The 26,625-nt window shown below is 50.0% G+C and overlaps 1 long non-coding RNA gene across 1 annotated transcript in view; it reads right to left on the reverse strand.

The window, feature by feature from the left end:
- Window positions 1-23,325, reverse strand: part of LOC141730849 (uncharacterized) — a 59,586-nt gene extending 36,261 nt beyond the window's left edge. Inside the window, exon 1 of the long non-coding RNA XR_012582622.1 lies at window positions 22,131-23,325. This is a non-coding gene — a long non-coding RNA (uncharacterized LOC141730849). The remainder of the gene's footprint in view (window positions 1-22,130) is intronic.
- Between the last annotated feature and the right edge of the window lie 3,300 nt (window positions 23,326-26,625).

Consider the following 26,625-nt stretch of genomic DNA (forward strand, 5'->3'; position numbering starts at 1 on the left):
GCTGCCCAGCTTCCACAGCACCCCAGTGCTCCAGAGGCAGCAGGTTCAATAAATTACCCCTGCAAAAAACAATAATGGAAGTTCTTTCTTTCCAATGACACAACAGAAAGTGAGAAGACTTTCCAATAAAGTAACAGAGCCCTTAGGTTAACAGAGATTAACAGCAAAGAGGTTTATAAAGCGTGAATCATTTCCTCCTTATTGTCCTCAAACACATTAGTGTGCTTTTCTTTTTTCTAAGCCAAATGTGTGACTGGCATTATTAGTTTCCTCCTCCTCCTCCTCTCTCCCTCTCATTTGGTTTTTAATTAGACCACAGAGGGGGAAATGCATATTTGAGATGAAGAAGCACTGAGGAGGGAGAACAATAATTCTGAGTGTTTCAGTCATTGCTGCCCAGGATGAGCTGGATCTCTGTGTGGGCTCAGCCCCCGTGGTCAGAGCAGCTCCGAGGCACAGCCAGGGCTCTGTGCCCACAGGGCTCTCTGTGCCCTGGGGGCTCTGTGCCCTCTGTGCCCACAGGGCTCTCTGTGCCCTCTGTGCCCTCCCCTGGCTCTGTCCTGGCACAGAGCCCTTCCCAAACCCTCTGTCTCACCTGGGCACAGCAGCTGTGGCAGCTGCCATCAGCAGAGGGCTGTTCCAGGCTGAGGGTGCCCTGCCTGGCACTGCCAGGGGCCCGGTGAGCTGCAGGGGCCATCCCCAGCCCTGGCACTGCTGGGACGGATCTGTTTGCTCACCTCTCTCTGTTCTCCTCCTGCTCATCCCTCCCAAGGCTGCACCAGCCCAGCCTGGGCACAGGCACACACCCAGCCTGAGCTGCACTCACCGCTCACAATATCACTAAATTACAGCCCTTGGACCAGGGGCTTTCTCTGCCTCCTTTCCTTCCACCTTGACTTTGGGAAAAATTTAAGATTAAAATTGATAAAGCTGCAATGACCTTTGCAAACCTGTTCAGTTTCCATCACTCAACAAATGCTTCAGGAGCGGTTTTGTGCAGAACACACTTAAATGTAATTATTATTGCTGAGTAATGTATTTCAGGTGGTGCACAGTGTTTGCAAAACACCATCACATGAGTCTATGGAAACCACAAAATATAAATGCCGCATGATCAGGGCTCCATCAGTTCATTCCACATTGTTTTGCTAATATATTTACTCCAGCAATTCAAAAAATGTTTCATTCCAGCTTGTTTTCATTCATGAACATGACTTTATCTTCCACCATCCCTTCTGTGTTTATTGTCCTAACCCAACTTCATTTATCCTTTTGAATTGTAAATGAACAAAGCCTGCAGAATTTGTGAACCAGAGTTTGCCCAGCAATACTCCTTATTTTCTATAACAAAAGGCTTAAAAGCATAAAACCAGAATGTAACACACACATTGGGAGGACTACAAACCCAGACATTACTCATGAGCAAGGGGCAAAGGGAGAGGGCTCTGCAGCATCTGATAGAGAAAAAGTCACTCATGCCATTACAGTCTAATGAGTATGAAGGCACTCCAGAAATGCCAGAGCAAAGGCTTGATGCACTGTTGTCTGGAGGTAGGTTTGATGCTTTGCTAAACAATAATTTTTCCACATAGTATTTGGTATTAATGGGCAAGGCAGAACCACCACACTGAGCTGAGTCCCAGCACTGAGAATTCCTTCTACCCCTGCCCTTCTGGTATTCTGCAGGTGATGGAAGAATAAAAAAATACCAGAAAGCTCTCACCACCCCATCCTTTAGCCATGAACCCTCTGCTAAAACTCAGTCCCTAATCCCATATATATTCAACTTCCAGTCCACCCCAGTGTACATTTAAATATTCTTCTACATTTAAATATTCTTCTGCTTTGCTGCTCTTATTCCAGCATGGCCCACTCCTTACAGCACCACTATAAAATGGAGAGACAGGCACTCAAGCCCCTGCCCTGCAGATTTCCTGTGAGTCTGGCATTTCCCCTCAGACAATGCCAGAGTCCCAGGTACAGGGGCAGAGCAGAGACTCCGAATTTCAGAGAATGGTTGTTATTTGGTTCATGAGCACTTGTTCTACCCAGTGTGAGCTGGAGGGGGTGGGGGAGAAGGGGCTGCCAGTGCATCTGCTGGCTGCATCCCATTGGGAAAAGCTGCATATGGCACATTCTGATTTGAATAACTTAATCACAAAACAGATTTCTTCCCTAGCTGCAGGATGGGCTGTTCAAGACAACTGGTTTTCTCTTAAGGCTCCCAAGTCTCCTTTGGAGAAACTGGGACTCACAGCCAGAAGCCTGAGTCCCCAGAGCACGTAACTGAGCACTGGGAAGGGGCTGCTCCAAGGCAGAACTGCACGTGGGCTCACGGTGCTCTCCTGAGCATCCCAGGCTGGTGCCAGCCCACTCACCCCATCCCCAGTGCCCCCAGACCACCTGGATGGGAAAACACACAGCTCTGAGCCCATCTCCCCCGCAGCTGCTCTGCACACACAGCCTCCTCCTCCTCCTCCTCCATGGGCTCCTTCTTGGGCAGTTTGCTCTTTCATTCTTTGGCTGTAGCTGTGCCCCACTGTCCCTGGGCAGTGCCTGCCCCTCTGCCAGCCCAGAGGGGCCAGAGTGCCCATCTGCAGCCTGGCCTGGGCACGGGGCTGGGAATGCAGCCTGGCCTGGAAACAGGGCTGGGAATGCAGCCTGGCCTGGAGATGGGGCAGGGGCCCTCATGCCAGCATGGCCAGTTCAGCCCAGCCCAGCCCTGCTGCCCGCAGGGATGCTGAGGGATGCTCAGGGGTGCCCAGGGGTGCTCAGGGGTGCCCAGGGGTGCTGGCCACGGGCACTGGGAGCAGCAGCCAGGCTGTGATGAACGGCCCTGCCCATGGCCCTGCCCATGGCCCTGCAGCCTCCCCGGAGCCCAGACAGTGATCTCATGCTCCAGACACCGCGACTCCAGCACTGCTGAGCCCAGCCCCAGCTGTCAGTGCTGCAGTGAAGCGTTTCACCGGCATTGCAATGCATGGTGCATGGTGCATGGGTGTCCTGCACACCACGGGGCAATGCAGGAGCCCAGCTCTGCAGAACTTGCAGCAATTGCAGAGCACTGTTTGAAGCTCAGTCCTGTCTGTGTAGAATTTCATGGATTTCTGCAAAACAGACCCAGAGTGCTGTTCCAAGGAAACAGGACAGCTACTGGCATCACAGGCTGACTGTGCCATGTACTACCTGCAGGTAAGGGATACAGCTCCTGCTAAACCTGATAAAGCAGGAATAAAGCTCCTGCTAAACCTGATCTTCAGCTCCAGTTCGTGTTTAACCACCCTGCCAAAAGGCAGAAGCACTAAGGACTGACCTCTTCTACTGACTCTTCCTCTTCCACCATCCCCTCCAGCGAGGTCAGCCCTCTCCTGCAGTGGGTGGCAGAGGCAAACTCTGGTTTACTGGAGCAAAGCCTCCTTCATGGCAATCTGAGCTGATCCAAGCACTACAAACCCAGCCACGTGGCTCCCCAGCTCCTGGGGCTGTGGGAGTTAACACTGCAACTATCATTACAGAAATGTTCAAAACTAGCAGATAATTTTAGCACCAGCATTAAAAAAAACCCAACAGCCTATCTTTTCTCTCTAGAGTTCACACAATCAGAAAATATCCTGGTTGCGTGTATTAATACTCAGGACAAGTCCAAATGCAATCTGGTCTAAACTTCTATTTGAATTACCTTTGGTCACCTTGAGCTGGTTCAGAAATTGGTTTGGGGATTCTTAATAGGGAGGAGAAGAGACACTGATTTCATTAAAATCTACAGTTTGCTTTCTATTTAAACTCTCTATGCCTTCATTTTTAAAATAACATTCCCAAAAATTATTTTTCCCTAAATAAAGTGTTGAGGTTTTTTGCTTGGTATCAATCACTGCCTCGTTATATCACTAGGATCAAAATCTAGTGTTTCACTTTTGGTTTGAGACAGTGGTCTGCTGTCATTTCCAAAGAGAAATGTTCCCTTTATGGAAGGAGCCCTGATAAGAGCTCAGCAGAAGACAGGTGGTACCTACCTGGCTGCACATGAAATTACAGCACCACATCCCCAAGAGCACAGCAGCTGACTTTCCTGGCCATCAGCAACTCCTGGGGCTTTTCCGTAAATCATATTATTGTGGCAGAGAGAATTAAGAGAGGAAAGGTGCAAGCAGCACAGCATGTGAGTGAACACGCTGCGGGCAGAGGCACACAGGAGCCTGCAGCAGCCCCTTGTCCCAAAGCAGTGGGCTGTGGGACAGTGCCCAGCGTGGGAGAGAGCCCACCCTGGGACAGAGCCCGCCCTGGGACAGAGCCCAGCGTGGGACAGAGCCCAGCGTGGGACAGAGCCCGCCCTGCTGCCACAGCCCCTCTGCAGAGCCCACCATGGTACAAAGCCCACCATGGTACAAAGCCCACCCTGCTGCCACAGCCCCTCTGCAGAGCCAGCCCTCATGCCACCCCAGCACCTGTGGCACCTGGCCAAGGCTGTGGAAAGGCTGACACTGCGTCGGGCAGGGAGGGGAAGATGCAGAGCACTGAGACATCAAGGAGCAGAATTTTGAACCAAGACTTTTTCCAGAGAGAGGAGCCCCAAGGAGCCCTACAGGAAGTGCCTGTGCTGCGTTTCCCAGGGCTGCAGAGAGAGCAGTGAGCAGCAGAGCAGCCAGGAGAGCCCTGAGCCCAGATCCTGCTCAGGCACTGGGGTCTGCTGGGCTGAAACTGGCACCCAGCACCAGCCCTGCCAGAGCAGCCCACTGCTGGCAGCCTCATGCCCTCCTCTCAGGGCACAGGGAGAGCACTGCAGGGCCCAGAGCACAGAGAGTAAAAACAGGGACCAAAGCTCCAACACACAGATTTTAGTACTCAATACGTACAGAGTGTAAGCTCTTTTCTTTAAGGAAAAGATCTCCTAGCAGAAGGATTCCTCTGTCTCACCCATGTTTATCTTATAAAGCACTACAGATATTCACACAAATTTATTTCTCTACATTAAACTCCTCAAGACATTGCTTAAGAGTAAAAAATTCACACAAGTAAAATGGTTACATTCATACATTAAACATAATGAAACACAATGCACGTATGAGATGCCTGTGAAATATTTATGTGCACATTTATTTTCTTGTAAATACCTTCTCCATTAAGATTCTGGCTTGATCCTCTGTATAAGATGCCATTTTTCCTGCAAAGTGCAACCACTGGAGAATGGCAAATATAATTTTTCTCTCGGTGAAGAGGATGACGATGATGCCCAATACATCAATGAAATTCCAGTCTGTGTTAGCATCACTGATGGAAAAGGAAATTGGATTCTACTGGCTAATCCATTGTTAATGATTTCACTTCATAAATACACTTAGGCTTCATTATAACTTCTTGCTATTGGAAATGGTTTAAGCTTTGGGAAAAATATTCTTGGGAGAATCAATTACCAGCATGGTACCTTCTAATATTTTAATTTCTTTATTTTTCACAGGTCAGAGCCCTCAAACCCAGGCTTGGCTGGGCATCAAACCAGTGCCATTGCCTCAAAGCCAGGCTTGGCTGGGGATCAAGCCAGTGCCATTGCCTCAAGCTCCCTGCAGCAAACAGGGCAGGTTCCCATGGGCTGAGTTCCACCTATGGGAAGAGCTCAGTGCTCTGTAATGTCACAGAGTGAAACTCCTGATTTTCCCCATCAGTCCTGGACAGATTGAGCTCGGGCTGCACCACAGGCTCCTCACACCACCGTGGTTTTGAGGCAAACCCCTCCTGGCAGGCCCAGTGCCCGCAGGACACGGGTGGCAGTGTGGCACCAAGGCAGAGATCTTTCCACACAAGGGCTTTTCCCCTTCCCTGGTACCTTTCCCTGGCTCTGACTGAGAGCCTCCACTGCTGCTGCTCCTCCCAGGTCCTGTCAGGCTGGTTGGTGGCAGCAGAGGTTCTGCACGTGTGCTGAGCACATTTCAGACACTGTTAAACGGGAGAGGCAAACGGGGTGGCTGAGTAGGGAGGCAGGAGCTGAGCACAGCTCCAGCACACGGCACCCTGGGCAAGGCCCCACTGCCCCACACCTGCCAGATGCTCTCAGCACCACAGCAGCCCCTCCAGCCCAGGAAAGGTCCTTGCAGGGCTGAGACCCCCCTGGCAGAGCTACCACAGGACACCAGCCTGGCAGGAGTGTGAGCTCCCCCAGTCAAATGGAAAACATTAAATAACCAGACAGGACATTAAGGTAAATTCAGTACTAGATGGAAAATGGAATTGCCCAGGAATATGGTTTAAAAACAAATATTAACCCCTAAGGCTTTGCTCTGGTCAGAGCCTCTAGAGACTGCTTGGGTTGCACCAGAGCCAAGGTTCCATGCTGGAAGTGCTTGAAGGGAAAAGTGGGTAATAAGTAGTGCAGAATTTCCCAGCACAAAATAAAGTTTCATGTTTTCTACCCAGCTCCACAGGAGAATTTTCAGTATTATGCATTAGTTGAATTTTAGAGTGGTTCAAGTAAATAGATCACAAATAGCAAAGGAAATGTGTTTCAATAACACAGGTGTCCACATGAATATATGCATGAACCCTGGCACATATTTTTATTTTGCTAAGAATTGAAAAGTTGCCCTCTGGCATCTCTCATTGTTGTTTGCTGTAAATCTCAGATGAAAACGCAAACAGGAAAGGGCACAAAACTCATTGGTAATCCTGAGGAAACAGTGCCTCAGCCCCAGAGGCCAAGATTACCCAAGCCTGCCCAAAGAATCCTTGTGGCAATAATTAAGCAGCAGCTGTACAGCTCAGAATTGTGGGGTGACATTCAAAGTGGACATCCCAGCCAGCTCACAGAGCCCAAGTTAATGCACTGAACTGTGGAGCCGAACCCACCTGTGCATCCCCACCAGCACCCGCCCTAAACTCCCTCTTCTTGTCCCTGTCACCTTGTTCATGTCCCCCTTCTCAGCCTCACACAGAGCTGCAAGGTTTACAGGCCATGTCCACATTATACAGTATTTTGGTCATATTTTGCTCTAGATACTCTCTAGGCTGCTTCTTCTGACATTCCCTGCATTGTGTCTGCATTAAACTGAATATGGCACCAGAGAAAGTGAAAAAGATGGTATTTTAAAAAACAGCTTAATGACAAAACTATTTGTTTGACAATGCAGAAAGGAACAGAACTCTAAGTTTCCCCAAAGAATATCAAATGCTTTGACTATAAAACAGCATCTGGATTCCCCATGGAAACATTGATCTGATGGGATGTCAGCTGCAAAGACACCACCAGACACACACAATTCTGCATTCAGCCCAGTTCAGCCCCTTGGAGTGGGGAGTCCTGGATGCTCAGTCCCCGTGCCAGAGCGAGCACTGGTCCAGCAGACAAATGGCTCTACCTGGTCACAATTTCATCTTGTTTGGAAATTCACAGCTCACAAGCAAATCTGCCAGTGGCACAAGAAATCCTGTATTTGTCTGAGCAATGGTCAAGAATCTTACCTTTACTGGAACAGAATCTTGGGATCTGGCCAGGTCATTGGCTTTGAGGCCCAGGCATTTCCAGACAAACAGATGTTTGTCCTGCCTGCATCCATGCCTGCACTGCACCTTCAGGGTGCTCCCACTGATGCAATTAGAGGTCAGTGGTAGAAAAGGAAGGTGACTTACTCAACATCACTTTCTACACCCCTCCTGAACTGCAGTGGAGATGAGACAAAAACAAATTTGAAATGCTTTAAAGCAAACAGTTTTAACTATGAACCACATATTTTGGCCACAAGCAGCACTGAAATACCTGGTTCCTTGAGGTATCAGACCACAGCTAAAACTCTGATGATGTATGTGCAAAATAGCCTCACTGCCTGCATTTGGCTTTCTGGTCTGTTTTACAGCTATTAACTCCTCTACCAGTGATACTTGCTGAGATTAATTTTCAAGCAACAAAGAGCTAATGTGCTCTCTTCTCTCCTCAGCTGGGCAACCACAGCTCCCAGGTCACAATGCCCATTTCCTCTGCTTCAGGAACTGTGCTAGAAGGAAGAAAAGTCCTTCTCTGCAAAGCAACAGCCAAGGAAGAACTCAGGGCTTTACCAAATCAAACCAGCTTCCATTTCTGCTCTTAAAAAGCTTGTCTCCTACAAGGTTGCTGTGATTAAATAATGCACTCTGCTTGCTCCACAAAGCAGATGCTCCTTCACAAACCCTGCATTTCTTGAAGAGGAGACACCCTCACCTCTTACCCACCCTCCTGCCCTTCCAGAATTACTCAGGGAACACAATTATCCCAGACAGGCTTCCCATAATTGTCCAGGTCCTGATACCTCTCCAAGCTGATTCCACACTGGGCTGAGCCCCCGGGCTCCTGCAGCTGATGGGACAGGCAAACTGCCCCACTGCCTGTGGCTGTGCTGGGGGAATGCTCCTGCTCCTGCCCACACACATCCCTTATCCCATTCGGCTGAATGAGCTCATCAGTGCTACCAGGTGCCTCTGCTAACGCAGCCCATTCTGGCTGAAAAAGGGCTGAAAGTTGATGGCAGGTGCAGGGTGAGAGCTGCAGTGGGTGCCCGGGCAGGAGGAGCTGAGCAGGTCTGGGTGAACAGCCTGTGGGCATGGGCAAAGTGGAGAGAGCCAGGCAGGACATGAATGAACAGTGTGGGACAGCACTGCTGCCGTGCATGCCCCCAGACTCACACAGCAAAACCTCCCGACAGGTCACCACAACAGCACTGACATTTTTCTTTTGATAAGTGAACCTTCTCCCCTGCAGGAGTGGCTCTCTGAACACTCAGCGTGGCCAGCTCTCCCAGCACAGCGCCCCAGCAATGCCCAGCCCTCCAGCCCCAGCGTGGCCAGGGGTGCGAGGGCAGCTGCACAGGCTGCCTTGGGAAGGAGCCCAGAGACAATGTCAAACAGCAAAGAGCTGCACAAGTAATTTAGCAGAGCTTCAAACATCTCATTAATTTAATTTATAGGGAAAAGCTGTCAGCCTTAATTTTAGTTAAACACTGAACCACAGGTGAACCTTGTGCCTGTGAAACTGCCAAGAGAAAAGCTGCACGTTTTCTCATCCAGCAGCCGTGCCCTCATTGACCCGTGCCAGGAAGGTGGGAGAAGCCAGCACAATAACTTCCTGGGAAGCCCAGGAGTGCTCTGGGCGCTGGCACACCTGCAAGCTCTGTGTTTGCCGCAGAACCACAACAGCAGCTGTGTTTCCACAAAGCCACAGCTGCTGGAAAAGCAGAGCGGGCCCAGCTGAAGGGTGGGAGCTGCTCTCCCTGTCTGGCTGCAGGGCAGGCTCTGCTGCAGGTGGCATTTGCACTGTGCAGGTTTCCCAGCTCCTCCCTCACGCCCAAGGTCTGTCCTTGTGCCTGCAGCACAGGTGGGATTACAGGACCTTTGGCAGCTCCTGTGCTGCCCTGTGAGCCCCTCTCTGTGTCTGTGGTTCTGATGGGCTCAGAGCTGCCTTTCTGCTCCTCTCCTCGCTAAACCACAGACAGGCACTGCCCAGGAGGGCTCCCAGCTTGTTTCTGGGCAAGGCTAACAAGCACCTCCCAGAGACAGACACAGCTCCTGCCGCAGAGCTGCCTGTGCCTGTGGCTGGGAGAAATGGGAACTCGGGAGCCTCTCCCTCAGCCGGCTCTGGCTCCAGCTCCCAGCCTGGGAACGTCCCCTGATGGCAGAATCAGTCCCTTCAAGCCTCCCACTGAGAGTGAACCTGACCAGGAGGGATGAACGACAAACAGACTGCAAAGAGAGCACTTCTGTGGTGCCAAGCTCCTTCCCGAGGCTGGCTTGGCAAGCAAACTCCCTCCAGGATAAACCAGGAAGGGTGACCCTGCCAGTGGGGGCTGTCAGCATTCAAGAGCTGCCAGTGCAGAGGTTTCTGCAGCTGCTGAGCTCCCCAGCTCTTTCTGGGCAAAGCACTGGAACACAGCCCCATCTGCAAGCAGTCTAACAGGAGCCAGGTGTTTGTGCCCCTGCAATGTGACAGAAAACTATTCCTCCAAGATTGAAGAAGGCATGGCCTTTTCTCTAGGTGTTTGTAAGCCTCTGCTTTGGAAGCAAGGAAGAACCCAATACATTTCTCAAAAGCCCCTGTGGTTCCCTGCCAGGTGAGGTCCAGCCAGCTGCTTCCCTCCATGAGCAGCCTTGTGCAGGGCAGGAGTGGCCCCAAACACCGGCCTGAGGATGCCCACGGCATCCCCTCCCTGCTGCCCCTGCCCTGCCAGGTCCCACAGCCAGCATTCAGAGCAGGCCCCCCTCCACTGGCACATCTCTTTTGGCATTCCAGCTGCATGGGTTTTTCCCATCCTCCTTACTCGGTGCTTTGTTTTAAGAGCTCATCCTCCGCAGTAATTTCATAGGTTTCTATTCCTAGCATCAGGAGAGGGAAGGGAGAATCTAATAATATTGATGAATAACCAAGCTCTGCTAAGAAGTCTGCCTTTTCTTTAAAAAACACCTGCTAGGAAAAGTAAAAAGGGCGCGTCACGGCAGACTGCAACAAACACAGAAAGTGACAGATATGGGACCCCGTTCCAGGCACATCATCAGCATCAGGGAAAACAGAGCACTGTGGCTTCAAAGAGCTGGGACAGGCTACAAAACAGATCACAGCAAGTGACACCCTGACAGGTGAACCCTGCTCAAAAGCACATTTGGCCTTTCCTTTGAACAAACACCCACCCATTTCCTGGGCCTGTCTTTCGTGTTGAGATCCACCCACCAAAGAGTATTGGAATAAACAACACTGGCAGGATGAGGTTGGCAATGGCTTTTGGGCTGGCTGGCACACGTCTATTCCACGTGATTCGTGCTGGTGACTGAGCATCCCCATTGGAAAGCAGCTCAGCCCCTGCCCCAGCCCAGCCATGGGCACAGGCAGAGCCAGGGCCATCAGCACAGTGGCTGTGCACAGAACCGCTCTGCAGCAAGAGGGGGCCTGATGAAACGGAGATGGAAGGAAACAGATGCTCAAAGGGATTTCATCAAAGTTCATGTGGAAAGAGGAGAAAAACAGCAATAAGGGGAAAATAATATTAAACTGCAACTGATACCATTTGTGGTGAGCGTAGAGCTGGTCCTTTATTATCTCCAGGAGCAACATTCAATGCCTGGACTACAGCAGGGAGCTAAAGGCAAGCAAACAGCTCACTGGAGCTTTGGCAAAATGCACAGAGCAGGATGAAGAAGGGGCCCTGGTGCTCCCCTGGCCCTGCTGGGGCTCCCCAGCACCAAGCAGAGTGCTGAGGCTCCTCTGCACCAGCCCTGCCCCAGCCTCGTGGTTGGGATGAGCAGCACTGACACCTTCCATGAACTGAATCAGACAGCAGATGCAGGAGCTGACAGACTGGTTTCTCCTGCAAGTGCATGCCAGAAGACATAATTAACAAGGAAAATTAAGAAATAAGAGGCTGCATTTTTAAAAAATTATTTCTAAATTTCTATTCAATATTCCTCCTCCATCCTAAGTGGAGGGAAACTGTCCACCCACAAAGCCCCTCCTGGATCCCTGGCACTGCTGCAGCACCAGCAGGGTTTGCTGCTCTTGCCTGGCAGATGGGCATTTATTGCCCTGGGCTGCTGGGAGCTGCTGGGCCCTCCCAGCTGGTGCTGCTGGGCTGCAGTGCTGGCTCCAGGCTCTGTGCTCGGCCAGGCAGGGACCTGCTGCCTTCCCTGCCTCCACAGCCACTCTGAGCCTGTCACAGACCAGGGGGATTTTCTGGAGAGGACAGCTCTCCCAAGGTGCAGGGAACGCTCAAGGGAAAAAGAAATTCACACAAGGTGAAGAGCAGCAGAGAAGTTTGATAAACGACGGTGGAGGGCGTGGGGGCTGTCAGAAAGGCACAGCTTCCCCAGGAAGGGCTGCCAGAGCCACCTACAGCCCAGGGAGCAGGGCACAGCCTGGGCAGGGGCACAGCCCAGCTGCAAACACCCCCAGTGCCACTCACAGCACGCCTGGGATTCTGTAACACCAAGGGAGAGATTGAAAAAACATAAAAATCTGTGCCATAAAGAATAAGAGACTGATAAATAATACATAAAACAAGAAGCAGATAGCTCTTGTAGCCTTTTAAAATAACTCTTACGTGGGTATTATATACCATAAATACCAAAGCTGCACTGCAGCCCTTATGTGACAAGTCACAGACTAGTCAGAAAACACTTTCTGAGATCTGAATCATGGCCACTTATATATTCGCTTTTATTAGGCAAAAAAAAAAAGAAGGAGAGAAAAATTAATAGCATCTCTCAGCAGAAAGTTATTTCTAGTCTTCTACTTTGCAAAGGGAACTGTCACTCCACTATTTTGGTGGGTGTAATGGCACATGCTGTACCGACCATATGTAATCAGAGAATTAAATGCTGGCTCAGATATCAAGACATAATGAGATACACACATTTTTTTAATGAGAAAAATGATTGAAAATAAAGCCCAGTAGAGTGAAAAACACAGATGTCTCTGGCATGATAAAACTTTCTGGACATGTAGATCCTGAGTTGCCATTGTTGGAATTACTTAAGACTCTTTTAACTCCAAGTTGATGCTTTCAGCTTCTCTCCCCAGAAAGGGTCTGTGCCAGCCAAGCCTCTGCAGTGGTGGCTGGTGGGGCTGGCTGGGGCAGCCTGCCCCATTGGTGCACAGCTGGGTTTGGGCTGCAGCCCTGCAGAGGGGATCTGAGCCCCCAGAGGCTGCAGCTGTGCCACGGGGAGGGTCCTGCTGGAGCACAGTGCTCCTGACTGCCTCCATCACCCCCAATGCACCAGGCAGCCCCGCCAGACACAGCCCCAGCTTCCCAGCAGGAGCCCTCCTGCTCCGGCTGCCTCTCCTGCTTGATTAGAGGGGTGCAGGGGCAGCTGGCAGGCAGGAGCTGCGTCCCACAGTGCCACCACCCCTGCGCCCCACATCCCCACCCAAACCACAGGAACGGCTCAGCAACCCTGCCCTGCTGGGGGCACTGCCAGGGGCACAGCTCTGCCATCCTGCACTGCCGGGGGCACAGCTCTGCAACCCTGCCCTGCCGGGGGCACTGCTGGGGGCGCTGCCAGGGGCACTGCTCTGCAACCCTGCCCTGCTGGGGGCACAGCTGGGGGCACTGCTCTGCCATCCTGCTCTGCTGGGGGCACAGCTCTGCAACCCTGCCCTGCTGGGGGCACAGCTGGGGGCACTGCCAGGGGCACAGCTCTGCCAAGGGGGGCTGCTGGGAATCGTCCCTGCAGCTGGGCTCACTGGACAGGCCCTGAGACCTCTGTGGGCTCTTCTCTTCCTCATCCTCTCCTCTGCCCCTGCAGCGCTCTCTGTCCCATGGCAGGTCCTGCCCACCTCACCCAGCCAGACCAGCCCTGAGATGGGCCCAGGTGAGCAGAGGTTTGGGGGATAGAGCAGTGATGGGCAGGCACTGCACAGCCCTGGCACTGCCCCAGGGGCTCCACAGCCCTGGCACCACACCCTGGCACTGCCCCAGGGGCTCCCCTCTGCCCCACTGCTCTGAGGCCACCTGGGCACGGCTGCCAAGGCTTCCCTTCCTCCACCAACACCTGGCACTTTGCTCCCAGATCCTGTTATCTCACCTTCATCTTGGAGAAGGAGGGTTAAAAATACATCTTCTGTCCATTTCAAAAGGGCAGAGAGGAAATACAACAGTACTTATTTTTGGCTGCAGAACCCTGATTTTTTTTAGCTAGCCATAAAATTTTACCACTTCAAAAGGGTCCCTGGAGGGAAGTTTTTAGAGGAGCCTGAGCTCGTGGCTGAAGCTGCCTCTGTCTGGCTATCACAAGCCACACGTGGCTTCAAAGTGCCTCTGATTGCAGTCTCCAGAACAATCTAATCCATAAGTTTATATTAAATATTTATATGGCACTATTCTGTACTCTTTTTTGTTTAATTTGTCTTTAGAATTTATCCCAATGTATTAGCAAATTTAATTACTTGACACTGCCGGTACCCTTTAGTAGGAACCCTAAGCTGAACAAACCAACAAACCAACCAACAAACTTGTCTGCACAGGCCCCTTCATGGACCAAAACAGCAAAATCTTCCTTGACCGTGCCAAGATGCATGGGGAGCAGAAGTGGATTTTGGAACAGGAGAAGAGTTTACCAGAAATTTTATATGGAGAAGAACAAATGCAGTTACCAAAAAGGAGAATTTGTTTTTACACACTGAACTATTAGGTTGGGGTTATTTTCCAGAACACTTATGATGTTTCAAATTTAATAACAGCTTCTTAAAGCTATAGGATGAAATTTCCCAATTAAAATGGAAGGAAAATGTTAGAAATTAAAACATCACCATCCAGCCAGACCTGGCATTTGGGTTTGTTGGTCTGAAATGAAAACCAGCACAGGACATTTTGGCAATTGCAAACCATTTTGCAGATTTGTAGTTTCAGTAAAAGCACTGTTGTGTAAGGCAGAAAGCTTCAATTTGAGTTTATTCTCACTGTCTCTGACAGGCACAAGCACCACTGGAGCAGGACTGGTGTCTCCCACTCCCAACAGTGCCATTTGTAACTGGGAAATCCATCAGGTGGGGAAGGACAGGAGCACACTCTGCTGTTCCTGCTGGAGAACCTGCAGGCACTGGGAAAACCCTGCCCACAATGGACAGAGCCATCTGGCAAGGTGAAGCCATCTGCCAAGTCCAAGCACCATTTTTCCCACAGAAAATTCTCTTTTCCTGGAGCACCAGACTGAAAATTCCTGAAAAGGAACTCTGAGATGACAGAGGACTGCATAAAAAGCCAAACTAAATCCAGGAAAAAGAGATCTTTGTGCAAATCCCAGAGAATGCAGCAATGAATGAACTCAGTGTGTGAGTGTGGAACACTCAGTGCAAGGCAAGGACTGACTCAGCTCCAGCTGCCTTTCAGGAAGCAGAGCAGATGCCAAGCAGTTGGAGGAAGAGCTCGGAAATGGAGCTGGGACATTGCAGGGAGGGCCAGGAGCAGAGCCAGGGCTGCAGCCTGCCCTGCCCAGAAACTGCCTTTCCCTCTGCCAGCGCGGAGAAAACCAGTGCTGCATTTTCAGCTGCAAACACCCACCCTCAGCCCCTGGTCCCCAAAAGGACATAACCCATTTGGGAAAAAAGCTCTGTGGATGAAAATCTGAGATGTAGAGGCGGTTTTATGGAGATCAGCCAGTTTAGACAGATTCAACAGAGTCCCTTCCACACCCTGCACCGTATGTATTTATCATTGTACCTGAAGATGAACCTATGGTGTTGAATTAATCACTCCAATTGAGTTTATCATTTCCAGGGTTCCCAAAGAACAGCCCCCATCATCCCCTCTGTTCTGTCACAGAGCCAGCAGCTGCTCTCTGCTAAGGGGTTTTCCTGGTGGAAGTTTCAATGGTTTGGAATAATTCCCCAGCACTCTGGATTTATATATGTTGCTGTAATCTCACACATTCAATGATGCTGTATATTAAAACAGGAATTTAGTATGCTTGGAAGTTTTTTTTTAAATTATTAGATGCCATTAAAATATTTATATGCTGGGTGCAAGTTTTCTTTCCCAAAGGGGTCTCTTTTACAAATAACTGTAACAGTAGTTGTGGGTCACAGCAGAGTCTGCTGCATTACTTTCAGGGTTTCTTAGCATTACCAAACTTCCAAATTATCAGCAAATTAAAATAGAAAATTATTAACTCAGAATGAAACTAGTAACAGCCAGACACCCAGACTGTGAGCATTCACAGCAGCTAACAAGTTGAGGCAGGGGAAAAAGCAAATTCAGAGTAAAATGAGGACCAGGTGCCATCTCGTGGCTCCATAGGCACTGCACAGCACAGACGGGGAGGGGTGGATTTGTATGCTGCGGGCATCATTACTGGGATTTAAAGCAATCGCTGCTGCAATCCCTGACACGCTCTCCCTTCAGGAGGCTGCAGACACTGCTCCAGGATTTACAGCTTCCCTGGAGCGCTGGCTCCCACCACAAGTCCATAAAACTTTTACCGCCCAGCTCTTGCACCGCAGCCATAAATCCTGCCTGCTTTATGGCAGGGAACACAATCTGGCACTGCCTGTGAGCGGGCTGGAGCAGGGACCATTCCCTGTGCCAGGGCTGCCAGGGCCACAGCCCGGGCTGGATCCTCACCAGGGGACCAGAGCTCCTCCTGCCCTGCTGCCAGGCCAGGCTGGCACTGCATGGGCAGCTCCTGCACTGCCCCCAGGCCAGGCTGGCACTGCACGGGCGGTTTCTGCACTGCCAGGCCAGGCTGGCACTGCACGGGCAGTTCCTGCACTGCTGCCAGGCCAGGCTGGCACTGCACGGGCGGTTCCTGCACTGCCCCCAGGCCAGGCTGGCACTGCACGGGCGGTTCCCGCCCAGGCTGGCACTGCTCAGGGGGCTCCTGCACTGCCCCCAGGCCAGGCTGGCACTGCTCAGGTGGCTCCTGCCCCCCCTGCCCAGGCTGGCACTGCTCAGGCGGCTCCTGTGGCATTGCCTGAGTGTGCAGGGATAGGACTGAATCCATTTTCCTGACAGAGCTTCCAAGAGGAGGCTCTGTTAAGAGGAATGAAAAGGAGCCAGAGCTGCCTCTGCCTTCCCTCCCACACCACAGGAGCCACACACTTAACCTAGGCCTGGTGCTCCCTGCAGGGCTGTGCCCACAGCACTGCCCAGAAACTGCCCCAGCCTGCCCAAACCTGCCTCAGGAGCTGCATTAACGTTCCCAAAGCCACAGATATCTCCAGCTGGAGACAGCACAGAGGAATCAATATTTTAAGGCCTGGGAAACGTCCATTTAGATTAATGCTGTGCTGAAAATAGCACTTGCAACTCACCAGATGACTGCTACAACATTCAGGGCAGTTTAATGGAGTGATATTCCAGGTATATAACTGCTCTGAAGGAAACTCACTATCCATCACCTGTGTTCTACTCTGTTTATCTGCAGTGATTGCTTTTAGAAATATCTTTTTCTGGTGGACTCACATGCAAGTCATCTCTCGTGGCTAAGCCTCACTGAGATGATGAACAAAGCCACCAGCTTTGAGAGCCAAGGAAGGTGCCCTGCCTGTTGCTACAGACAGATCAGCCTGGGCAAGGGCCCAAGAAGGAGCACAGCAGGGCTTTTAACCCACATCAGAAAGCCCTCCCATTTCCTCCTTACAGAGATGGAGTCAGCCCAGACCTGAGAGAGGAAAGATGCTGGGACACCAGTGTGCTGTTTTCAGAGCTGAGTCCACAGTTCCGGTGCCACACAACCCAGAATCATCCTCCAAAGCAGAGAAATTATTTTATCCAGTTTTTACAGGTAAGGGACAGGGTCAGAACCAGTAAGATGCTTATAGGAAGGGCTCTGATGGAGAAATTGCTGCTAAAATTCCCCATCTACACCTTGGCCCTGGTGATGTCACCTCTCTGTGGGTTCAGTTCCACCCTAAAACCCCCCTGGGCTGCCCAGAGCTGCGAGCTGTGAGCCAGGCACAGCCCAGGGCTGCCCGGGCAGGGCGGGGGGCTCAGGGGTCCCTGCATGTCCATCCCCTGCAGGTCGGGCAGGCAGCCAGAGCGTGCCCAGCCCAGGCAGGGAGGGAGGAATTTCACTGCTCCAAAGCTTGGCCAAGACTGCCACCTACGAACACACAGCGGGAATGACTAGAACTGTCTCATGCTTCCAGGCAGAACATAACAGAAGACAAAACCCCCTAGAACTGCACTGGTAAAGTTGTTTAACATGAAAAGCATCTTTCTTTTTCTCTTATTTTCAATATGGTACCTTACTGATGTGATACCCTGTTATGTACAACACAATAGTCCCCTTAAGGAGGAAGAAATTCCTCTTTCTTCCCTCCTAGCTAGGACCCAGCTGTGCATTAACCATATACATAGTCGTTCTTTGAGTCTAAAACAAGCATTTTTGTACCTGGAAAATTTGGGGGCACCTGGAAAGGAGTTTTCCCATGGGAGAAATCAGCACAGACCTCTGGAGCCAAAGTGGATGCCCTGATGACAGAACTGTCCTTGTTTTATCTTGTGGCCATCTGGAAATAATTAGCCTCTTGTTAACACAAGATGTAGCTTTTGCATTTGGTGTTCAGCTGATGATCTTCAGCTGTCCTTGCTCAGGACTCTCCTCAACCAACTGAGCCAGAGAAAACTCAGGATTGCAGATTGGCATTTGGGTAATGCCTGGAACCACAGAGAGCTTACAGGAAACAAATCTGAGCTCCTATGTGCATTTCTGTACAGTCCAGGCCTGGAGAGGGGCCAGGGGAGGCCACGGAGCTGCTCCAGGATGGAGCCAGGCTGGGACACCTTGGGGGGCTCACCTGGAGAGGAGAAGGGTCCAGGAGAGCTCAGAGCCCTGCCAGGGCCTAAAGGGCTCCAGGAGAGCGGCAGAGGGACTGGGGACAAGGGATGGACACAGGGACACAGGGAATGGCTTTAAGCTGAAGGAGGGTGGATTTAGATTAGGTATCAGGAAGGAATTGTTCCCTGGCAGGGTGGGCGGCCCTGGCACAGGTGTCCAGAGCAGCTGGGGCTGCCCCTGGATCCCTGGCAGTGCCCAAGGCCAGGTTGGACACTGGGGCTGGAGCACCTGGGACAGCGGGAGGTGTCCCTGCCATGGCAGGGGTGGCACTGGATGGGCTTTAAGGTCCCTTCCAGCCCAAAGCAGTCAGTGGTATTTTATTCTGCTCTCACTGTTTGACACCTGAGCTTTGATCTGTTTGGGCTCAGCTTGCGCTGGGTCACTGAGAGCACAGGAGGAGCAGTGCCCAAAGCAAACTGCATCAGCTCTACTCACAAACACATCCCTGATTCTTCTTCTTTCTCTGCCATATGGGACTGCAAAGGAGCACGGGGATTTCTAAAAGGGGCCCTGGGGGAGGCAGCAGGAGCTGAATTTTGGTCTGGTGATGTATAAAGGGTGATCCCACTGCCCTGTCCACAGTCACTTGGAGGAAGTGTCCCCTGGTGTCTGCAGCTGCCTGCCCTGCCTGGCTGCCCTCACTGCAGGTGCTGCCAGTGCTGCAGAGCCAGGCAGGGCACACACAGAGCGCTGGCAATGTCCTGCACCTCTGCCAGCTGTGCACGATCTGCAGACAGGGCAGCATTTCTGAACGCTCAGCCTCTCTGGACGCTCAGCCTTTCTCAATGCTCAGCCTCTCTGGACGCTCAGCCTTTCTCAATGCTCAGCCTCTCTCAATGCTCAGCCTCTCTGGACGCTCAGCCTTTCTCAATGCTCAGCCTGTCCCTCCCCGTGTCAGCACTTTGGAAAGAGCTCCCTGAGCCACTAGCTGTCGTTGTTGTCCTGTGCAGCCCCGGCTCCTGCCAGAGCCTTCCAGCAGGCACAGCCAGGGTACAAATTCTGGAGCGAGCACTGAGCTGCAGCTCTGCTCATTCATCAGGAGACAAGCAGGGTTACCTCGTGCTGTAACTATCCCGTGTCAAGGAAAACACAACGGTTTGACAACAACTGGGGGCGGTGGTGCCCAGGGAAGGCTCCAGAGAGCCCAGCAGATGCTGCTTTGTTTGCAGAGTTTGTGCAAAGTGATTCTGATCAGCTCCTTTCAGCCTGCACACGTGTCCCTCCACCTACAGACAGGCAATTGCAGACCCACCGTGTTTGGGGGAGCTGGGGGTGCTTGCTGAGCTCAGACAAAGCAGATGCTGCTCCCCAGCTTCCCCGCACAGTCTCTGCAGCACAGAGCCAAACATTGCAGCCCAGACTGACAAAGGGACGGGGACAAAGCTCTGAGAAGGGCTCGGCTCTGGGTCTGCAGCTGGCGCAGCAGAATTCAGAGAGGGGCAGGGCATGCTCAGGGGGCTGCAGAGCAAATTTCCGTGGTGTACAGAGCTACCCTGGCCACTCTGCAGCAGCTCCTCCACAAGGGCAAGCACAGCAGCCTCTGCCCCTCCACAAAGGCCAGAGCTGCACAAAGGTGGCCACAACCACAATGAAGAAGTTGAACTCCACATTTTAACACAGGGAAAACCTCAGCACCCATGGACTCTGAAAGGCTCTGGCCTGGCTGAAGGGGGAATACCCTCAGTGAGAGGTTCCTAGAGGAAGGGTTAGGGAGAAATGAAGGTACAAATTCAGGGAAAGGATAAATACAGCAACTGCCTGCATTTGCTGCAGTTTCCTGCATTTGATGTTCTGAACTGAGTTACTGTAAAAACCTCAATCTTCAGTTAAATTTCATGTTACTATTACCATCCAAATATAATCACTACTCAACACTAGAGAGATACCAAACTCTTTGCCCTCTTTCTGCTGGCCTCAAAATAACATTTCAGAAAATAGAAAGCGACAGCTTATTTTAAAGCTACTTCAAAAATATAAAGATTAAATTGCACATTCATAACTGTATGGGTGTGTAAACAAATGCATATTCACACACACACACAAATTCTTTCACATGAGCAGGAGCCTTTCAGCTGACTGCAGTGGGGACAGATAGCACCAACAAAGGAGAAGCCAGCCCTTCATGGGCAGGGAGAGCAGGAACTTTCTCTGGGACAAGCAGGACATGTTGCTGCCCATTTCAGACATTTAGCAGTGCTCCCATGTTTTGCCCATGCCATGTGTTAAACACATCAAACACATTTCCCACAAATGCACAGATAGGGTCTGACTCGCCGAGACAACCTGAAAGAGAACGGTACCTAAAACAGACTAAAGTCACTTTGAACAATGTGGGAAAAGGTTGCTAAACAGCTGACCTAGGATTCAATTCAAATTTCACTGTTGTCCCTGGGAATTCCTCCAGTGACTTTGCTGAACTTTCGATGCAGCCTCAAGCCCAGAAAATGAGAAACAGGAGAGATCTCTGGTTTGCACAAACCCTCACATCACCTCCACCAGAAACCTCCCACAAGACTTTGCAAGCAGTGGGTACTGCTGCACAGACTGTAAAAGAGACAGCATCCACCTAATTTCCAAGTATTTTCCTCAGTCAGCTATGAGAAACCATTCTGCAGCAGCTCTCTGTTTCCTAAAAATTTCTTCTCTTTTCTCTTTGAACTTCTCTGAAGAGTTGTACTCGGTACTCATCCCTGCTGCCATAGTAGATGTAGTCAAATACATTCATACCATTTATGCAGTAAATGTTCTAGACGCTATTCGCTCACGTGCAGACTGTCCCAAAGGCTGTGTACTCATTAAAAAGGAAAAAAATTAATTTATTTAAAATCCAGTCCTACATAATTCCATTTTAGTGCAATCTATATTCAAGCAAGCATTTAAATATTCTATTAAAAGGGATCCATCATCAAATATCATGGAATCCAGCAAAATAATAGCTAACATCTTAGTGCTAAGCCTCCATCAGAGTCACACCGGTGCCTTGATACCCCCTTCATTTATTTCCAATTCTGGCACCCGTAACCATGGCAACAGATATGGAAACATTTCAAGCAGAACAGAACTGACAATCACAATAACAGCGCGAATACCTGAGGTGGGGGAAAAGAGGAGAGGCACAAGCAGGTAGTTGTTGAAATTAAAAGCTAATGACAAGAAAACAGCTGGAAACAAATGCTGCCTCTCACGGCCATATTCTCTAGGCAGATGCATTTCTGCAAACCCCGTCTGTGCCATCTTATTAGCGATGGAAAGGGAGGTAAAAGAAATATTTCTGTCAGCAAAGAGTAAAAGTGTGAACTCTAAAAAGTAAGTTGCTGCAAATAGAAAACAAATTTTTATCTGTTGTATGAACATCCAGGAGTACTCAGCATTAACCCATGAAAAGCAAGTATTTTTTCCAAAGGCAAACACTCACAAATGTGCTTCAGAGAAACACTATCCACCAAGAAAGAAAGAGAAGTCACCTTTTAAAGAGATTCTAAAAGAATAATTCCATTAGCCTACATCAAAGACCAGGTTTGAAATGAACATGAGTTAATAAACCATATATGTGTAAACTGGGATAACTTCCTAGACATTTAAGGGAACTAATTAGCATTTGAATGCTGTGAAGCAAGAAAGGGAAATTCTATCTTTAAACTGTAACAATCAAAACTAGAAATGAGATTGACCTGTGTGGGAGAGCCTAGCAGGATGCAGCTGCAAGGTTAGCTTCGAAGGTTTATGGGGCTGGAGCTGAAAAACACAAAGATCAAGGCCATCACGAGTCCTGCAGGGAGGGCTGGGGTTTTTTATCTGTTACCCCGTGAAGCTGAATTTAGAGAACAGAATTAAAGAACAAGAGCTGGACTTACATCAGCCTCCCTGTTGCAGCACCTCACGAGCCAAGGCTGTGAACCAGGCATCAAAACCACCAGGAATTCAGCCAGCAGGGCTCCCTGGCAAAAGGGAAGGAAAATAAGAGAAGACAAAAGCAAACTTGATATTGAACTAGAGAGTCAGGGGAAGGAGGCAGAGCGTCTGGGGATGGCTCTGGCAAGGAGCTGTAACCTCCAAAACCAACAGGAGCTCTTTCACCAAACCTCACCCCCAGATTACTGACTGCTGCCTGAGAGGCTGCACACACACTCCAAACCTGCAGAATCCATCTGCCAGCTGCTTTTAGATCCCTTTTCCCTTCCTATCAGAAGGAAACATAAAAAACTCTGCAGCAGGTTTAGGTAGAATGAATCCCATCCTTGCGTGGGAAGGAAAGAGTGGAACAGGCAGAAGTGGCTGCAGACTGCAAAAAGGCCTGAACCCATAAAATACATAAATGCACACAGGAGTCAGAATGTCCAGGATCAGACACTGCAGGACTCACTCCTCACACAGCTCCCACGCTCTGCCTGGGCTGGGTGCTCCCTTTGCCCTTGTGCAGCACTGCAGACCCAGAGTCCATATCCCATCAAACTGCACCAGACACCTCCCAGTGCCACCCCAGCACGCTGTGCTCCCATGCTGAACCCCTGGTGCCACTGGGAATCGTGGTTCCCACTGCTGCTGATCCATCACTGCAGCAGCTGCTGCTACACAGGGAGCTGGGAGTGCTCCCTTTCAGGGCAGGGACCAGAAAGTTGGTCCATTCCTTTTTTCATGGTCTTTTAGTCATTCTGATCTCATTGTGCAGAAAGGCCAGTGCAGGATTCAGTGGAAGCAGGGGAAGATCTGGATTAGAAATGGAGAACATGGAAATGGAGAAGAACTGGGATGTGAGTTAGCAATAAGGGTCAGTGTCCCCTTTCTCACTGCCACCTCAGGAAATGTAACTGTCGAGGCACAGCACACAGAAAAGCTGTCATTCACTGTCACACAGGAAGCACCTTACTCTCCTTCCCCTGGGGAATTCCCTCAGTCACTGCATTTTGTAACAGAGAATATTTTCCTCCAACCATTGTGTGTCTCATTGACTCCTATTTTCTTCTTTGTCATCTGTAACACTCTTCTTGCTGACCCCCAAGAAGGATTTGAGCTTTCCAGCCAATTTCTCTAATGCCTTCAGGTTAGCAGGGGTTCAGCAGCAGCAGCAGCAGGTTTGGAGCAGCAGGGAGGGGTGAGGAAAACCTGACAAGTGCAGAGCACAGGGCAAAGTCAGGCCCTGCTGCAGAGCCCTGGGCATCCTGCTCTGAGGGAGCTCCCAAGGGAGCCCTGGGCTCCAGCTGCACGGGGCAGCACCTCTGCATGCTGCTCACCTGCATCCCTCACACCTGCACCTCTGCACATCTGCATCCCTCCCACCTGCATCCCTCACACCTGCACCCTGCACCTCTGCACACCTGCATCCCTCACACCTGCATCCCTCACACCTGCACCCTGCATACCTGCACATTGCAGCCTGCATATCTGCACATTGCACACCTGCACCCTGCACATTGCACACCTGCACCCGGCACACCTGCACATTGCACACCTGCACCCTGCACATTGCAGCCTGCACACCTGACTGTCACCGGTCCCACAGGGCTGACCCCACCTGCGCCAAGGCCAGAGGGGGACACTGTGATCCCCTCCCCTCTGAACAACCCAGCCTTCCCCCCGCTGAACTATTTGTACTGTCACAGAATTTCCTGAAATATATATCCTGTCATGAATTACAGACTTTAAGTGCTGGAAAAGGTACCGTGCCCCTTGGGATGCTCCCTCAATGGTTAATTAATCTCACTTTAAAACCAGCCTCCTTTCTTTCTAATTTTCGCTGACTTCTTCCATTTCTTGTTACATGATCTTTTCTACTTTTAACACAGATATAACAGGTTTTCTATCTTTACTCAGGTGCTGACAGACCAAAATTTTCAGCTTTCCATTTTTTCAAAGAATCTAGTTAATGTTCCAATAAAGAAAACCTTTTCATTTCAAAATCCCATTAGATCACTTCTATAGAAAGATATCCATTTATTCTTAGACTTTAGGAACTACAGCAGTGAAACCATTTGCATCCAACATTCCTCTATTTTTATATCCACTTTCACCTAAAAGCAAAAGTGTGAAAGTCTTAACTCACTCTGGATTTTGATTTCACGTCACACCTTCCAAGCTAATTAATTATCATTTGGAGTGAAATGGCATTTTTAACAGCTATAATGAAAATGTTAATTTACCCGGCTTAAGGAGCGCTGACCAGAATTCGAACTGTCAATAACCTAATATTCGGTTTATTTAGTTTTTAGTTTTTCAATGTTCGCCATCTCAGTCTGGGAGAAAAAGTTCATATAATGAGAATAATAGTCAATAACCTCAAACGATTTGGAGCCATGAAAGCAAAATGCTGTGTCTCAAGTCTGACTTCTCAGAAAGTAAAAATGAGCTAATATTTCAGAACAAAAGGTCCTTCAGAGTTGAAAATTACACCGTGTTCATTGCCACTACTTCAATTTTTGTTTTTCTCTTTTGTTTTCCCATTGGCTGGGTCATTTGGAGTGTGCTCATTTTGGTGTACACCCATACCCCCAAAATCAAGATATGGCAATGGAAGGGCCCTGAACCACTGTCCCTTCTTTGTCACCCTGGAATTCTGTATCAGGTTAAAGCAGAAGCAAGCAAGCCCCACTGTCCCTGGCCTGTTCCTGCTCTAGGGCTGCTGTAAAGGAGCAGAGCCCAGGATTGTGGCCCTGCAGCTGTCCTACTCTTCTCTTTCTACCTGTGGAAAATGTTTTATGGGTTTTTTTATTTTAAACTTATGCTTTATGACTTTGGAATTAGGGATGAATCCTATTAGGGAGACAAAAGGCTCCTTGTAGTTCATAGCTGTCTAATGGTGTGGGAGATAGAGAGACTATTATATTTGCCACAATATTTAGAGAAATTAATCCTCAAGCGCTAAAGATTTGAGGGATTAACAGTGTGAGTGACAGCTGAGCTCTATCCCTGGATTGTGCCACAAAAACCATTTGCCTCCAAGTTGAACATGTTCCTCACTTCCACCCAGTCAGCACAATTCCTGCTTTCATTGCACTCGGGTCCCCAGGGGAGATCAACAAACTCATAAATCCTTATTTCATGGTGGTTTTCAAAATTGTCATGTTATTTTCATTTCTAGGATTTGATATGTGCCTTCCACCCCTTGTGAAGAAAAGGACATATCCCCTCTGTAAAATAGACTACATTTTTAAAGCTTCAAGATTTGATTAAAGAGCTTTGAAACTGTCCTTTTCAATAGGAAATGATGGGAGGTGGCCATGCATGCAAACATGTCCACACAGCACCATCCAGACCCTCCCAAGCACTGCCTGGAGAAGCCCTCACTGATGGGAGGCCTCCTGTGTCCTTGGTGCCCGGTTCCCCAGCAGAAATGGGACAGTGCCCGCTGGCAGAGGGCAGAGCAGCTCCCGTGCCAGGGGCTGGGGGAGGCAGGAACTGCTGGGGAGATTCCTGAGCACCAGAGCCTCGCCAGCCCAGCAGAGCAGAGGGGGAAGGAGAGGAGATGTCGTGGTTGCCATGGCAGTGGCAGCATGGGGCCATGGCAGGAGAGCAAAAAATATTCACTGCAAGCTTATTTGTGTGCCTTCGTTACAAAAAAATCTGTGAAAACAGCCGAAATAAATTTGCAATCACTCTTTCCACGATCTCCATCCTTTGGAGTCACAGAAACACACAAGTACCAGCACACTGGCAAGGTGCAACTTTGCTCTGAGCTGTGTCACTTTGTGGAGACCAATGAGGGTACAAGGTTTTGTCCAAAAAGATCTTAAATATCACAGTGTGAATGTGTTCCTTGCTGTTCAAACCTGAGAAATTTCCAGAAGAAGAGAGTTCCTCCAAGGAGCAGTGTCACCCAGGCAGCTGGCAGAAATCACCCAGCCTCATCCAAAACGGGGACTTTGCTGCCCTGCACAGGGTCCTTGCAGGGACACTGCCCACGGCAGGATGGTTTTGCCATCTCAAGCTCTCAGGTTATTTCCAGGGCCATTTTGCAAAGGTGACACCCACTTGCAGCTCCTGGGCTACAGGAAAGGGCTTGTGCAAAACCTCCCACAGCACCAGGAGCAGCTGGGACTGGGGGCTGACACACCTGGGTCTCTGGTGCCTTTTGGAAATACACAACCAGGAGATCATTCAGAGCAACGGGAGATGGGGACAGCTGCACGTCAGCGTGAGATGCTGCTGCAAAGGGACTCCTGTGGGTATGAAGAAGAGACAGTGTAAATAGAAAAGGATTGTGGATTTTCCTGTGAGCAGAGGAAGTGCCAGAGCCTGTGGGTGGCTCTCACTACTCACAAGCTACTTCCCTGTCCAGCATTTACAGGACTCACTGCTCTTAGCTGTGGATCTAATCAGGATTTTTATGAATAAACCATAAAATTCAATGTCTCC

The sequence above is a fragment of the Zonotrichia albicollis genome, chromosome 14, assembly GCF_047830755.1.
Source record: "Zonotrichia albicollis isolate bZonAlb1 chromosome 14, bZonAlb1.hap1, whole genome shotgun sequence".
NCBI lineage: Eukaryota > Metazoa > Chordata > Aves > Passeriformes > Passerellidae > Zonotrichia > Zonotrichia albicollis.